Source organism: Carlito syrichta, unplaced genomic scaffold, assembly GCF_000164805.1.
Source record: "Carlito syrichta isolate Samal-C Ts95f unplaced genomic scaffold, Tarsius_syrichta-2.0.1 Scaffold305073, whole genome shotgun sequence".
Lineage (NCBI taxonomy): Eukaryota > Metazoa > Chordata > Mammalia > Primates > Tarsiidae > Carlito > Carlito syrichta.
Window position 1 is genome coordinate 127,466 of NW_007249169.1, and position 17,032 is coordinate 144,497.

The following is a 17,032-nucleotide window of genomic DNA, read 5'->3' on the forward strand; positions in this document are numbered from 1 at the left end:
AGCAATTCAGCCTTGCTGTGCATCTAAGTGGTGTCAGTGGACTTGTCTCCTTGAACAGGGTGCAGACCATTGAAGGATGGTGTACTCAACAAGTTTCACTTGGTGCAGTCTGCTACCAGTCATGTTTAGAGGACCCCTATGTGTCCCCTGCAGGTTGGGGAGAGTGGGGAAGAGGGCTTGCAGACCTACCTAGTCCCCTCAGCCTAATTGGATGCCTGCTGAGTCCCTGTGGTGTGTCCAGGACAGCCAGTGCCTGCTTCTTTGAGGCAGAAGAGAAGGGTCAGCCTCATGCTTGAGGCCCTGCCCCAAGGTGACTGGAGGTGCTCCTCCAGGTTCCCGCCAGTCCCAACCCTCAGAACGCGGCCTGCACCCTCTGCAGGGCCTGGTAGGGACAACTGTGGACACTGGAGTTGAACAGGCCCTCCTGGTGCTCTCTGCCCTGGTGATGTGCCGTTCCTTAGACCTGTGTTTCCTTGGCCTGGTCGGCTTATCGCTTCTACCCACAGGTCCTGCCAGCTCTCCAGGGTCTGACCCAGCAAAAGACCAGCACCCCACCTGCACCCTCCGTCCCTGCCCCACTGTCCAGCTATGCTCTGAGACTCGCGGGTTGATTCCACTCCAGCATACGCCCCTGCACACCTCTCTGCTCTTTGCAGAGCGCTCTTTGTGTTGGGTGGTGTACTCATTCTCCTCAGTTTCTACAACTTAAGAATGGGGGAAACATCATCATGGGGTCAGGGTTAGGTTTAACCGAGTTAAGTCACAGAGTATCTTTAGAAGCTTGCCTGGGCCGTGATGGGCCACATTCTGCTTTGATCTTCGTGGCCACCCTGTTAGAGGCCTGCTGTCATCTCTCTTTTTTGAGGTGAGGACACGGAGGCACTGGGAGGTGCTAGGATTTGAGCCATGGCAACTGGCCCCAAATTCTCCCCTTGTGACTCCTCAGAAGGGCTCTGGGTAGGTAGCAAGAAAAGGGGAGCCTAGAGGGAGTGGCTGGCAGCGTCCTGTCTATGTATAGTCCAGTGAGGGCTACTGCCATGCCTGGGGTCACATGGTGAGTCTCTGGGTCCTTTTCAGGCATGTTGGCCTGAGCTGGGAGGCAGGATGGTGGGCCCAGGGGTGACCATGCTCACCCTTCCACCAGCCAGGGGGCTTGACACCACACATTTCTGAAACACAACTGTCAGCCAGCACAGACTTGATTCTCTGAGTGAAGGAACCGTACTAACATCGGTACCAACTGTAGTTAAGAGAAGAAACCTGAAAGTTGGAATAAAGCCTGTTAGATGGCCCTTGATTTAGAACAGTCCTACTTTACAGTGATGTGAAAGCAGTACACATTAGTGTGCTCCTTGGCTTGCCACAGGGCTACATCTGGGTAGCCATCGTAATTCAGTAGTTCCGCTGTGCCCGCATTCAGGTCCTGGTCCACTTCACTCTGTGTCTGTGTGCCTTGGTTTCTTCTCCTAACACATGGGATTATAAGGTTATGCTCCTTACAGGAGGTGTGAGGTTTCAGAGAGAATTTACTGAACGGTCCACATAGCCCCTGTGAATACAGTGAGAATTTGTTTCTTTGTAAACAGCTACTAGGGTCCAGCCATGCCCTGCACTTTCCGGGTATTTGGCAGGCAAAGTGTGATGGATCAAACATGGACCCTGTCCTAGGTGGGTTGCAAAAATGATGTGTAGTACCAGGTGGAAAGTAATAGGGGTGGGAGGAAGAGAGATCATTTCTAGCTTAGAGCATCAGGGAAGGTTTCCTGGAGGGGGTGGCCTTTGCCTGGGTCTTAGAAGCTAATTAGGAGAAGGTCATTGCGTTGGAAGGTTTGCACTACTGCTTTGGCGCTGGGTTTCTTTGCAGAAGGGCCCTGCCAATTGTTTTGAACACACAGGTCAGCTACAGTAGTACCTGCTTTCAGCCTCTGTTGTTCTCAGGAGCTTGGAGTATTTAGAAAGCAGTGGCCTGCCTGGAAGCTTATGCTCACATTGCATGGGTAGACTGGAGGAATCCCAGGACTTCCTCTGTGGACTCTGAGGGACCATTAGCTACTAAAGCAGAGCATGGGAGGCCCCTCGTGCAGGGCTGCCTCGGATTGCTGAAGCGTATTTTGGCTGGGGAAGCCTCTCTGTAAGTTGGTGGAGTGACCTCTGACCACTCCCTCACCGCCTGAATCTGGAAGGACACAGAAATATCAGCGCTTTGGGGAGCTTCAGGACTGGAGAAATTTGATGCTGCCTGGGGTGTGGCAGAGTTGGTAACTCCCCCTTTTTGCAAGCATCTTACATGTTTGTGTGGTAGTGAGCCAGGACAGGACTTGTAAAGGTGCTAGGAAGAGCTGGCGTAAGTCTCCCATTTGGCAGGATTCCTGGAAGACTTGGAGTTCCTGCGTAGGAGGCCTCAGCTCCTGGGTCGGAGGTGGGCGTTGGGGAGCCTGAGGATGGCGTGGCGGTGCAGAGTGGGCCTCCTGTGTGTTGAGTCCAAAGCTCCCGCTTCAGAGGACTCTGCTGGGCCCTGAACCAGGCCCTGTGGTGGTTGGCCAGAGTGCTCTCATGTGCTGTTACTTCACGTTCTTGGGCCCTGAGTCTGTCACACTTGAGACTCCTTCAGCTCTGGCTGGAATCCCTCATGTTTTTTGCACGGCCCCCTGGTCTCTTTTAGTAAAATTCTGGGACTTGTCCCACAGTCTTGTCCTGAGGTTTTGCCCTGGCCTGAGCTCATAGGCCCTGGCCCCCAGGTGAGAAGGCCACTGGGGAAGTGATTTGGGGCCAGTGGGATACAGGCCTGAGTCTGTTCTAGGCCTGAGGCAGGGCTAGGAGGCCAGAGGGCTTGAGCTGAGGGTTGGGGGCAGTCTGGCCCAGGGAGCAGCCCCGGCAACATCAGGGAGACACTGAGGTGCACGAGTGGCCTGGAGCCTGGGGGCTCTGAGGCGTGCTGGGCAGCAGGGTCAGGGTCTGTGGCTCCAAGGGAGCCTAGGGAGGATTGCAAGTAGAGACAGGTAGCCTGCGTTGGTAGTCAGGGTCAGCATTCGGAAACTGGAAAGTGGATGGGCAGTGGAGAGGTGAGTTCACTATCCCTAGGAGGAACAGGAAGAACTGGATTAAAGAGGGCCAGGGTGGGAAGATGAGGTGGACTGGGGGCCGACAGGGAAGAGTGGGGCAGGCCTGAGAGGAGGGCCAAGAGGCCACGCAGCCTCCGACCGACTGCCCTGCTTGCAGCAGTGTGAGAAGGAAGCCAGGGAGGAAGGACACCCCTCGGTGGCAACCCCTAGACAACTCTGGGTGGCCTCCTTCCCTGGCCTCTTGGGGAGATGGGGCGATGGGGCTTCTGGAACTGGCTTTGTGCCTGCCCCACCTCATTTCCCCTCCCCAGAGCATTTTCCCCACTGATGAGCTTCTCATCCTCCAATCCTGTTCTTCCCCAAGGCGGCAGGAGAGGGAGGAGGTTAGAGAGAGGGGCACAGGGGGTGTCAAGATACCATCTGGACCCGGCTGCTCTGGAGCAAGACTCACAGGTAGAGTGACATGCTGTGGGCAGGAGGTGTCTTTCTGGCTCTGGTAGCCAGCCTCCCTCTATCAGCTGAGTAGCATGAGAGATGGCTGCTCTGACTCAAATGTCAGTCATTATCCGCAGTTTGGAGTATCTCACCTCCCACCGCTGACCCAGTTGTATTTTGAATACAAACTAGAGTGAGTGATTCATCCAGCCAGCAAGATTCTGGTGCCCTTGGGGGATTTACAGACAGCCCTGACCATTTAGAGGAAGGAATTTTCAGGGCGGAGCTTCCACCCATAGTCCTTGCCTGCCTAGTCATGTTCATGTCCTCTGGATGCCCTCCCCCACCCAGGGAGTCCCATCCTTTTGAGGCAGAGCAGCCTGGTGAGAAGGGCACCCAGCCTGGGAGAGCTGGTGGGGGCATTAGCTTTGTCATCTGTCAGGTGGGATGGGTGTGCCCCCATATGTGAGCGGAAGACCATCGGTTAGTCCTGAGTGAACACCTGGACAGTGTGTTTTTGCCAGGTGCTTTGGGTGGAAATTTGTCAGTGTCAGAATACGAAAGCCTGATCTGATTTCTAGAAGGTAGACATTTAATGGATAGCAGACATCTTAAATTTTTTTTTTTTTGAGTGGTGTTTCACTCTGTCACCCAGGCTAAAGTGCAGTGGCACGCTCACACTGCAGCCTCGACCTGCTGGGGTTAGGTGATTCTTCTGCCTCATCCTTCCAAGTAGCTGGAACTATAGGCACGTGGTACCATACCCAGCTTATTTTTTTACTTACTGTAGAGACGAGGTCTCACCAAATGGCCCAGGCTGGTCTCGAACCCGTAGACTCAGGCAATCCTCTCGCCTCGGCCTCCCAAAGTGCTGGGATTACAGGCTGAGCCACCGTGCCCAGCATCTTAATTTTATTGAGGTGTAATTTAGGTACGTAGAATTTCTCAATGTTAAGTATATAGCTTAGATTTTGAGAAATATATATAGTCTCACAGCCACTGCCCCTGTCACAGCACAGAACATTGCTGTCACTCCAGAAGGGTCCCTCCTAACTCTTTCCATCCTACCCCTAGCAACTGCTGATCTGTTTTCTGTCATTGCATTTGCCTTTTCTAAAATTTCCTTCATATGAAGAGAGCTGTAATGTGTAGCCTTTTCTGCCGCCTTTTCACTTTGCATAATGCGTTTGAGATTCTTTCCTGTTGTTGAATGAATTTGCAGTTTTCTTTTTTATTGCTAAGCCAGCATAGTGTTGTTATGGGTGTACCGCAGTGTGTTTCTCTGATCACCTCTTGATGGATATTTGGGTGTTTCCATTTTGGGGCTATTATGAATAAAGCTTCTGTTATCATTGTCCATGTATCTTTTTGTAGACATGTGCTTTCATTTCTCCTAGGTAGATACCTAGGAGTGGAATTGCTGATGTTTTATGTGATAAGTGTATGTTTAACTTTATAAATAATCTGCCAACTTCATTTCCAACTGTGTAACTTTGCATTTCTACCAGCAATATGGTGATGTTCCAGAGTCCCTACCACTCCATCCTTGCCAGCACTTGGTGACATCAGTCTTTTATTTTTATCATTCTAGTGGGTACAGAGTGGTATCTTATTAGAGTTTTAATTTGTATTTCCCAAGACTAATGGCACTGAACACTTTTTCATGTTTTTATAAAATCATAAGAGTTTCTTTAGATAGATCCTCGATCCCATTCTAATTTCGTTAGCAAATGCGTATTCCAAAATGAATTAATTTATGAATCATAACAAGTGTCTATTGCATCACATCGTACTAAGTGTTAAGTTTTAGGGATGAAAGAGAAGGACTGAGTAAACTTTTTTTTCCTCCCAAAGGCCATTTATTGAGCACGTTTGTTAAGTGCTACGATGGCTAAAAAGATAAATGTGATATTAAGTAGGTCACAGAAAAGTTCGAGGAGATGGACAAGAAGATTAGGGACTGTGTTGTGCATTGTGACTGTCTTGGGGTCTGTCAAATGCTTTGGAAGCACAGAAGAGTGGGTAACGGACCACCTCAGAGGGCTTCATGGAGGATTAGGTCTGACGAATGAGTATGTTTGCAGGAAGGGAGAGGTGTTGCTGGCTAGAGAACTGCCTTCAGACAGTGGAGCTTAATCAGGATGGCCGAGGTGGGCTGGAATTTGAGGTTTTCTTCTCCAGTCTCAGTTTTGTAGGGCAGGAGCAGCTTGGGGATCCTGGAACCTGGGAACTGAGAAAAGCAGAAGCCCCTGGGATCTGGCTGAGGGGTCTAAGGGAGACGAGAGGGTGGGTGGCAGCAAGTGGGGGTCAGGTTCGATGCCTGAGCAGCCTTCTTGAAAGCTGGGCAGCCTGGCCAGGATCTGATATGTCCTCAGCCTTGAACCTGTGGGAAGCTGCCTTTTTTTCAAAGAGCATTTGGTTTATAGAAAGCTGACAGCAGGTATCAAAGATTAGATGACCACATCTTTATTCCCTCCTGAAAGAGCACTTGACTATGGAGATGAATTGAGAGCAACTTGGGGGGTGTGTGTGCGTGTGTGAAGGGAGAGGCAGGGATCTATTTATAGTACATTATGTGTTAAAACCTCATTGCTGAAAATTGAAGATGCTCCCAATTGAAGACAGTCCCAAATGCTGGCCCTGTTCTTGCCCTAAGTCCAGCCAACCTTTGATCTATGCTGTGAAAGGGAGTAAGGAACTGACATGTCTTCCCAAACCCAGGTTTTTAATAAAGACCACTGGGTCCTGCTCTTCTCCTATACGCACAGCTGGGCGCTCTGTGGGATGAGACTTTAATGGCAGCCCGTGGGGACAGCTGGTCCTGAACAGGGTGGGCTCAGCTTGGGTGGGTTGGAGAGCAGAACCCTGAAGTGAATGTGGCTTCCCACAGATAGGAGAAATGAGAACCACAGCTTTTATAAAATCAAACTTTTGCTTCATGTTTATATTTCACAAATTTATGTTCTGTTTTATGAAAAACACAGAAAAGCAGATAAGGAAAAACATCACCTTGAATTCAATAATCAGAGACTAAAGAAAGTGAGTTAAAATTACCTAAAATTTTGCCAGCCAAAGATTGGTAGGCCTGCAGTAGGCATGCAGGTGGGTAACTGGGCTTCTGGGATTGTTTAATGACGATTTTGACTACAGTGTGTGTATGCATTCTTTCTCCCAGATGTTCATCTGGAGAGCTGGAAGCAGTCCCGCTGCTTATCCACGCCCTCTGTTCATTCTGGGGTCTCCTCCCCGCAGAACCCAGCCATTGCTGACATCTACACGGAGCACGCCCATCAGGTGGTGGTGGCCAAGTACGCGCCCAGTGGATTCTACGTCGCCTCCGGAGGTACCGTACAGGGCGAGGCTTGTGGATGCCTGTGGTGGGGCCAAGGTGGCCCTCAAGGCTGTGGCCAAGCTGGGCTCCTGGTTTAAGAGAGTGGGGGCATGGGCAGGGAAAGGGAGGAGGGCCCAGCGGAGTGCGGGCGGCAGTAGCAGGTTGGCTGAGAATCGAGGGAGTCGATGTAACTAGTTTAGGTGGACAAGGACCATATAAGCCACCGAAATGCCCCATTCCAGGTTTGGCCTTAGTTTTAGAATGTCTGCTTTCTAGTTTGCGGCATTCTAGCTTGTTCCAGCCCAGAGATTAGCAGAAATGCCCCATGAGGTTGGCCGAGGCCTTTTGTGGGAAGCCATGTCATGATGTGTCAGAGCTCACTGTGTGTGTGTTTGTGTTTTAAAGGTTTTGTTTTGTGTCCTCAGCCGCTGCTCCTTTGCCAGCATCTCACACAATGCTGGCCTGGGAGCAGACGCTCCTGCTTTGTGTGCGGACTGGGCCTTTGCTCTCTCCAGCCTGGGCTTTTGTGTGGCTCAGTGGGAGGCGGGGGCAGAGCAAAGGCCAAGCAGGATGCGTTATTCACTCAGTCCTTTGAGAGAGAGCTTTTTTGCCATTTGCAGCTGAAAGCAAGAGGCACAGAGGTCAGAGTGGCGTCCCCTCTAAAGTGTCATCCCATTCATTCATTCACTCATTTGTTCATTCATACAGTAAATAAACACGGATTGCCTGCCTTTTCGAGTCCTGTCTGCAGCTCCAGGGAGCATTGCGTGATGTGCCCTGGTCAGCGTCTCTGGAGAGGACTGCTGTGACCAGATTGCTGAAAAAACTAACCAGCCAGTAGGGGAGGGTGGGATTCACACACACTGGGCTGTCATGTGTACACTGCCCTGCATGTGCAGTAGTTGATCCTGAAGGGTGTGTGTCTATGAGATGGCGGGTGTTGGGATTGGGGAATACCTGGGCCAACCTTGTTTTGGTCTGCTTAGTGCACGGACTGAGTGATTTATGGCAAATAGAAATGGTTCCCGGTTCTGAGGGCTGGGAAGTTGGAGATTGAGGGGCCTGCATCTGGCGAGGGCTTTCTTGCTGCATCATGCCACAACAGAAGCATAAAGAGGGTGAGAGAGCAAAGAGAAAGAAAGCAGAGTTGTTGTTTCTATCAGGAATCTGTTCCTTCTAGCACTGACCCACGAGTGAGGGCAGAGTCTTCCTGGCCTAATCGCGTCTCATCAGGCCCTGCCTCCCAGCAGTGCTGTGATGCGGATTTAGTTTCTAGCACATGCTTTTTGGAGGACACGGTCAAACCACAGCCGCACCCTACTGGCATTGTAGCCTTTCTAGGCCTTCATTTTCTCTTCTGTGAACTGCAGCTGCAGGTGCCTGCCTCTCAGGGTTTAGGGAAAGGATCCAGGGAAGCAATGCGTGTGAAATGCCCAGCACAGCTCTTGCACAAGTGGGTACTTAACCCCAGGGTGACCACAATATCTGTACTGAAACTAGGGTGCTGTACTGACCAAGTGAGGCTCCAGGTAAGCTGGCTAACCACAACTGGCAGCTGGCTGTGCTCGCAGTGAGGGACCAGGCCTGGAATCTGGCGCGTAGTAGGCATTTAATGGTTTTTGTGTTTGGATTTACTCTGACTCCACCTTTAAAATGTGCTAATTTAGCCGGGCTCGGTGGCCCAGCCTGTAATCCCGTGCCTTGGGAGGCTGAGGTGAGTGGATTGCCTGAGCCTGCGGGTTTGAGACCCGCCTGGGCAGGTGAGACCTCATCTCTACAATAAATCAAAAAAATTAGCTGGGTGTGGTAGCGCGTGCCTGTAGTTCCAGCTACTTGGAAGGCTGAGGCGGAAGGATCGCTGGGAGTGAGCGGCCACTGCCCTCCAGTCTGGGCAACAGAGTGAGACTCCAACTCAAAAAAATAAAAATTAAAAAAAAATAATAAAATGTGCTAATTTATGTCCTATAATTCATTTTAGCTCTGTGATAGACTTTCCCCCAGCCCTGCTTGCCAACAAAGTGTCTCTTCATTTAAAGCCCCAAGATTTGGCTCAAATGTAATTTAAATTCTGTTTAACACAGAGCCAGATACTCTGAGAAGTGTGTTCTTGGGAGAGGAATGCAGTTGGCAAGGGAATCCGCCCCTGTCTGGAACAGCTTCCCTGCCCTGTCAGCTGTAAGCCGAGAGCCTGTGGCCCAGGCCCTCTCCTGGGTCCCCAGGGGGTACTCAGCGAGACAGAAAGGAGTGGCTTCCAGGTGCTGATACCGAGTCCATGAGGAAGACTGTCCTGGGTACTGTTGCAATGTACAGTCCTTGTGATGTTCTCCTCCCTTTAAAGCGCCTTGGTTCAGTGGAGGAACCAAGGGAGGGAGTTGTGGGCCTTCTCAGGTTCGGGTATTCTTGAGTGGAGATCACATTTTATATGTCTAACACATATCTTTGGACAGAGTGAAATGATTATTAGGGGTTACGATGGAATGTTTTCTGCAGAGAAGGTGGGCTAAAAATAGTGTGGTGTGTAGCGTTTGGAGGGAAGAGGAGGAAGGCTGAGAAGGTGCCGTGCTGGCTCACCAAGTGGGTCATCTGGTACCTGGAGTACCCGGTGGGGTGCGGGGAGGTCTCATGACCCTGGGAAGCCCCCAGCTCACTCCCAGGTGGCGACCTAGCCCTTTGCAGGATCTTTAGGTCCTGTAAGTTTAACTCGTCCACAACTGCTTGAGGATTGAACCTTCCAGAAGGTATTCACACCTGCGAGCCTCCAGCATTGAACATGATAATCTCTGTCCTCTAGGAGCCCATGTTCCTGTGGAATGGTTCTCAGATGGATCATTTCTGGAGCAGGCTCAAGTCTCTTTTATCCTGAGAACATTTCCACACTTGTGGTCGGTCCCCCTTGTTTGGTCCCCCCTTGGTGCCTAGGCAGTGATCCCCAGGCTGTCCTCGGGGCAGCATGGGCCACGTGGCTGGTGTCTAGTTTGGCTGTAGGCCCCCAACAGGCTTTCTGGAGGAAGGGTCATCTGCTTAGAGATGCTGAGGGTTGCTAGGGCAAGGGAAGACCAGGCTTCGGATTCAGTGTGAGCAGAGGCCTCCCTGGGGACTAGAGGGCCACCTCGCCAGTTCCCTACCTCTGTCTGCTCCGCTCTGTGGTGTCTGCTGAGCAGCTCAGCATGTGGGGTATGAGGGTGATGAGGATGCCCCCAGCAGGGCCTCTCCCCTTGGCACAGCCCCGTGTCCCTGTGGTGAGCAAGAGTTTGAAGAGTTCGTGTCCCATACACTGCTGGTACTGTACTGATCAAGCCAGACCGACAGGTGGTTGAAGGTGTGCTTTTATTGTCTGTCTTCCCTCTCAACCCCTCCACAGGGCAGATGCTGGGTCTGTTCGAGTCATTGCTGTGCCCCCAGCACGGGGCTCAGTACCCAGCAGGCCCTTGGGCGTGTGTGGCAACAGTGCAAGATGTGTCCTTGTCAGAGCAGGGCTGAGATGCCAGACCTGGGATGGAGCCTGAGCCCGCGGGAAGAAAGGCAGTGGCTTGCTGAGCCGGAGGGCATGGGAAGGCCTGGTTAATCTTGTGAGGGTCGGGTGCAGCTGCCTTGTCCTGGAGAACATTGTCTGCTCCGTAGGGCCTGGACGGGCCTGAGCACAGCAGACCATGTGTCCGATTGGGCGAGTGAGAGTGTAATGGGTGCTTATGTGTGTGCGTATGTGTATATGTGCATGTGTTTGCATAAATGTGCATGTGTGCACAATGGCATGTGCATGTTTGTGCGTCTGGTTACATATGTATGTGGGTGTGTGTGCACGTGTATGGGTGTCTTTCCTGCACACACAGTCCTCCTCTTCTGATGATGCAGATCTCTGCTGACTCTGCTCCCAACATCCTCCCCTTTCCCTGTTGGCCTGTTTGATCAGCAGAGGACCAGATCTCTAGGTCATCTTTGGGCCTCACCTTGGGCAGCTTGCCAGTCTTCCTGGACCTCACCCAGGGGGACCAGTGCCCTTCTGGGACTGCCTCCAGCTAGTGCTGTTTACTGGATGTGGCGTCTCTTGTATGTCCCCACAGCTGGACCAAGAGCCTGGAGCAGTTCTTACATGCTCCCCAAGTCTCAGGGCCTGGCCCAGTCTTGCCTTGGGCTCTCTCTGCTCGTAAGTGTGGGGTCTTTAATAGCCTCTCTGCTCGTAAGTGTGGAGTCTCTAGTAGCCTACACAAAGCCTCAGTGAATTTGTGAGCTAGTTGTGGCTGACTTATAACAAGTGCTTGATGTGCCCTGAGTACCAGTCAGATACTCTGCACATGTTAACTTGCTGTACCCTCTAGCAGCTCTGTGAGGTGACTCTGCTCTCTTACCCTGTGTAAGAACACAGGTCATGTAGCTTGTTGAGACTCACAAAGCCTATATGTGGCAGAGGTCAAATTTGAACCCAGGGTACCAGCTCCCAAGGCCTCGCTCTCCTCTGCCACGGCCCCTGCCTCTGCCCTCCCTTGGCTTGACTTGAACACAGATACAAAAGCTGTTTTCACTGGGAACAGCTGTGGAGTTGTGTAGGGCACTGATGTGGCATGGATTCCTCTGGAAAAGCCGGTGCCATGTAGCTCTACAGCTTAGAGGACTGCACAGAGGCTTCCAGTCTTAGAGTGAGTGTAAAATTCCCCTTTCATCACGCTGACACAGTGCTGATTTGGAAGGAGTATGTCAGGGCCGGGGCTTGGTACTTGGTGACGGGATCACAGCAGGAGTTGAGGGGGTGCGTGGCCCTCAGTGTACTTAATTACTATCAGCCAACCACGCTCCTGTGAGAACAAAACTGGCATGGGGTTCTATGTACAGTTCTTCCCTCATGATACCTACCTTGTACATCTCACAAAAGAATCTTACTCATGCTTCGATTCCTGTGAGTTGTGGAACCACTCCTTGTTCTGTGGAGGAGGATACTGAAATGCCTGGCAGTGCTGTCAGGCTACACGGAGGCCTGGCGTGCAGACCCAGGTGAGAGCTGCTAGGCTGCGTGGCTCCATACCTCGTTTCTATCACTTCCTGCAGCAGCTACACAGGAGAGGCCAGCGGAGCTAGTATCGTTGCAGTTTACAAAGGTTGCCCAAGGCACACCATGTAGATGCCCCTAAGAGAAAATAACAGTAGTAAAACGAAACTGCTTCATGATGTTTCGGAGGTTGCTCTCATGTGTCCCTGGCCTTTTTTGAGACCTGAGCCAGGTTTGTTTTCCAGGCAATTTCTGGAGAAGTGCAGAGACCCCAAATGGCAGCATGTGTGGAGGCGGCAGGCTGTGGTTTAAGCGTGGCTGAGTATTCTTTCCCTAGGACATGTTCCCTCCACAGGCTTTCCCTCCAGAAAGTCTGAAAGGCAGCACTGAGTGAAATGTGGCTCTTCTCACCCCTATTGTGTCCGACAGATGTGTCTGGGAAGCTGAGGATCTGGGATACCACGCAGAAGGAGCACCTCTTGAAGTATGAGTATCAGCCTTTTGCTGGAAAGATCAAAGACATTGCTTGGACTGAAGACAGTAAGAGGATCGCCGTGGTCGGGGAAGGACGGGAGAAGTGAGTCACTCGCCTCGGCCCCTCCCTGCCCTGTTTCTGGGACTCATGCTCCCACCTACCCTGTCCCTGTTGGGAGGGGAGTGCAGTGATGTCTGTGCTGGCTCAGACTAGTGTGGGCTGAGCTCCCAATAGGCGCCAGGCCCCTCTGATCCCTTCAGGGCTGACTGGAGCCACATGTAAGGGAGAACTTCATATCACAGTGGGTTTGTTACAGGGCCCCAGCACGTCTCTTTCTCCTCTGATATCCTGAGCTCCTAGCCTCCCAGAACTGCAGCTGTCATGCCCACCTTATGGGTAGCTGGCAGGGGAGAAGGCGAAAGACACCACTTTGACTGGGGGTTCCTCCCAGCAGCTGCCACACGAAGCTACCAGAGAGGATGAACGGTGTCTCCCAGCCGGGCACATCCTCTAAGGGTGCCTGAGCAAGGAAGGAGGGACGGTGGACGCGGATTGGACAGTACCTGGTGGCTGCTGCCCTTGGGGGTCTAGTGACTGGTAGGGTCAGTGCTGGATCCCACATTTTCTTAATCCAGAAGCAGTTGGGGTTCCCTGCATGGCACCGTGGCTGCCCACAAGCACCTGAGTTTGATAACCACATATCTGCATTCCTCTCACTGACTAAGAGAGAGGCACTTGCTAGTGTGTGTCCTGGTAGGTATTCATTTTTTTCATGGTTTTTCAGGTCTTAATTCCTTTTTTGTTCAGTAGCAAATAGTAACTAAAATAATGTTTTTGTTGAATGCCAGCCAAGAGCAGGACATCTCCGTTCCTGTAGGAGATGGTAACTGGTCCCTCCCAACCGAGCTGTTAGGAGAGTGGCGAAACCATAAAGATGCCCCCAGCAGATGCTTCTGAGCACTTTCTGCGTCGGGGGGCACTGAGCGTGGGGTTGGATAGATGTGTACACACAGTCCCTTTTCAAAGGCACCCCCCCTTTTCAAAGATCACCCCCGCCTGTTCTTGAGTCCTTTGGACATATGCCTTGTGGAACTAGAACCCCAGTGCTTTCCCAGTACTGTCCCTTAGACAGCCTGAACTGCCCTGCTTCAAACTCGGGGCACTGACAGCTTCACTATTGGACTTCTCACTGACTTTGTGGGATTGAGTTTTCTTTTTTTCTTCCACTCTTCTCATTGGGTCAAGGTTTGGAGCTGTCTTCCTGTGGGATAGTGGCTCTTCCGTGGGTGAGATCACAGGACACAACAAAGTCATCAACAGTGTGGACATCAAGCAGAGCAGGCCGTACCGGCTGGCCACGGGGAGCGATGATAACTGCGCTGCGTTTTTTGAGGGACCGCCGTTCAAATTCAAGTTCACAATTGGTGTAAGTGGATTACAGTGGTTTTTGGGTGAACTTTGTGCTTTGTATGTGATTCTAGCCGTGTCTGAGCCTGTCTTAGTCTGTTTTATGTTGTTATCGAGGAATACCTGAGGCTGGGTAATTTATCAAGAAAAGAGATTTACTTGGCTCGTGGTTATGCATAGAGCTGGCATCTCCTTCTGGTAAGGCCTCAGGACACTTTTACTCTCTCTCTCAGAGAAAGAGGGGGATGGTGCCTGGCTCTTTTAAACCACCATCTCTCACATGAACTAATAGTACTGTAAGAGCTTGCTCATTACCACGGGAAGGGCACCGAGCCATTCCATCCCCATGATCCAGACACCTCCTGCTTCAGGCCTCACCTCCAGCACTGAAGATAATGGGATAACCATCCAGACTGTATCAGATGCTGATGGCAGAAAGGCCACAGCACATACCCTGCGTGCTGTGATGCGTAGACGGAAGTGGGCTCACAAGGGGAAGTGTGTGAGGAGGGGCTGCCCTTGTCCTCCCGGGTCCTCAGCTGAGTGTGGATGGTTCCTTCCTGCAGGGAAGACCTTGCCCTGGGATTGTGTGCATCTATCTGGGCAGGCAGCAGTGTCCCTGACAGTGATCAGGAAAGCTTCCTAGGCTGGAGGTGCAGGTTCGAAAGTGGAGCCTGCAGGGCTCATGGCGGTGTCCACAGCTCTTGCTTTGGTTGTGCCAATCTCCTGCTGAGATTGTGCTAAACACCTGCTGAGCCACCGAAGTGGCAGAGGAAATGAGCTTCCAGATTGGTCTCTCGGGGCCCTTCCATGGATGATGAGGGCAACGTGCCTGCAAATGGCATGTGATTCTTCTATACTTACAGTTAGAAGAATTGTATGTCATTTTGGAAGAAACATGCCAAGAAATGCCCCAGTGCAGTGTCACGGGTGTGGGGTGAAAACGGCAGGGTCTCTGAGCTCCGGGCTGCACACATGCCTAGACCTTGCTGAGCCTCACTTCTCACCTGCGAGTTGTGGGGACCATCAGCATTTGAGGGTTTTAACTGTGAGTTTGAGCTGTGAGCTGTCATCCAGCAGGTTTGGAACAGCTGTGATGTCCATTCTCTTGCCTTGGTGCTGCAGGCTTGAGGTCATGTGGCTGTGGGAGTGAGTGCATGGGTGGCAGGAGAGGAGCCTGGCAACCTGTCTCAGCACAGCCTGTGGTCTGGGCCCGCCCTGGCGTTCCCAGCGGCTCTTGAGCATGCACCATGGAAAAAGGCAGCCAGTACTGGTGGATGGATGAGAAGAAGATGGCAGTTCCTCTTACCACCAAGAAACTCATGCTTCAGGGGCTGCTGATGGAGGAAGGAAATTGGGTTTCAGGATAGGACTAAGGTCTCAGGACTCACCCTCTTCTTGGAATGTCAGTGGTTCCAGTGCCTGTGCCTCATAGGGGATTAATGACATGTCCTGAAAGTGGCTCGCTGAGGAGTGTGTTCACTGAGAGACTTCACGCAATGAGTCATAGACAGCAGGCAGAGTGCTACTGGAAAGGGTGTGGGTGGGACTCCAAGTGGGCAGAAGTTCCAGGCTTGACTTGGGGTCTGGGGGCCCTCCAGGGATGTCCCGCTTATAGCAAGATGGGCTTCGTTGCGTCCCTGAAACCTGAGCTTGAGCAGGGCCTGGCTGACTGGCTGGCTGGCCATGTGGGCAGTGCAAGGAGGCGTCCTGCGTCCAGCACTCTGTGGTGCTTGGCTCCTGCGGCTGCTGCCTGATGGGCGGGCAATGGAAACCTGGCTATCTTGGGAGCTTTGCTGGAGGCTGTAGCTCAAGGTCGGTGTTTCTCAAGTGGAGGATGGAGGGACCGTGGAATAGGGTGAGCGATGCTGGATCAGCGAAACACCCCAATCTGAATCCAGCCGGGGAGGGAGGGAAGGAGGCAGAGGCTTCTGTTGCAGCCAGGGGCCATCTTGGCTTCTTTCCAGGGCCTCTTTCCCTGCTCTCCAGGACCCCACATCCTGCTTGGTCTCATTTGGCCTTCATCTGGGCCCTTTGTGGGTGTGGGCTCCTTTCCCTGCTCTGGGAGGAATCGTGTCTACTTTGCAGATGTGGTTCAATCCGGCCAGGCTACCCAGTGGCATAAACAGAGCCACACAGGGTTTGTGCCAGACTCTGGGTTCGAGCCTGCACGCTCTGTCATTCTGTGTTCCTCCCATGTGCTCACACCAGGGCTGGGCTGGTACCTTCTTTTCACTTCTTTCTAGCCTCAGAGTGGTCTTCACCCCACAACCCTAGCCCAGGAATGTCAGGGAGACGCATCTGCCCTGCATCTTGGCTCTAGGGTGAGCACCACCTGTGTCCTGCAGTCCCTTCTGGGAAGCCCATACCTTCAGATCTTGTCTGAAACCTGGGAACGATGGAAAAGGCTGTGTGAGGCCTGGTGCCAAGCTGTCTCTGCAGCTCTCAGGACAGTCGTGCCTCCAGGCCCCCTAGGAAACAGGATGGTGACAACCCCCCTTTACTGTGCCCCACAGCTGTGGGAAGATATGAAAGGTGCTGGTGACCATTCATGCATTCATGAGGACATGTGTGGGCGTCCATGTGGAAAGAATCTTACCGGCGCAGCTGACCAAGCATAGGAAGGACAGGGGAGGCACTTGGGGACCCCATACTTACGGTGTTGACGGCCTTACTGTGTACTGTGTATCTGCCCTCAGCTCTCAGGATCCTGGAGTGAGGCTGTGTTTGTGCAGGACTGGGTGCTGGGCTGCCTGTCTGGCCACCCAGGGTCTGTCTTCTGCCACCTTCCCAACCACATTTGAGTCCTTGGGACAATGGGTGGCTAGCCATAAGATCATGGGAGACCTTGTCTCCCAGGACTAATGAGAGTACGAACTGGTGGGGACATGAAGAGAAGGTCAGGCAGGGACCTGTGTTGAGGACGTAGTAGGCTGTGTCTCTGTGCACATGTGAGCTCTTCTGATTTAGTCAAAAGTCTGTGGTGTGGAGTTTCTAAGGAATGGAGCCTTCTATAGTAAAGGGTTTTAAAATTAAAATGTGTGGGATTTTTTTCAAGGGAAATTAAGTTCCTCACTGTGAAATCCAAACAGTAATGGTCTTTTCTCCCCGGATCTTTCATTGCCAACTCCATGACTGCTGGTGTCCAGGCTGCCTCCACCTCCATCCCAGCTCCCAGGCCACAGTGGCCTGTACTGCTGAAGCTTCTCCTGAGAGTGGGCAGCCTGTGGTGGCTGCTCCAGCCTGTCGCCATCAGTGTCCACCCCCTCCCTGGGGAGGCCCATGTGGCCAGGATCTGGGATCAGTCCTGAGCCCGAGGTGTGGCAGTGGGGTGGGGTGGT

The 17,032-nt window shown here is 52.3% G+C and overlaps 1 protein-coding gene across 1 annotated transcript in view; it reads left to right on the forward strand.

Moving 5' to 3' along the window:
• Window positions 1–12,232: 12,232 nt before the first annotated feature.
• The window catches only part of WDR1 (WD repeat domain 1), a 28,465-nt gene continuing 23,665 nt past the window's right edge, over window positions 12,233–17,032 (forward strand). The window contains exons 1-2 of the mRNA XM_021713952.1: window positions 12,233–12,386; window positions 13,530–13,710. The gene's annotated coding sequence lies outside the window, so the exon portion shown is untranslated. The remainder of the gene's footprint in view (window positions 12,387–13,529; window positions 13,711–17,032) is intronic.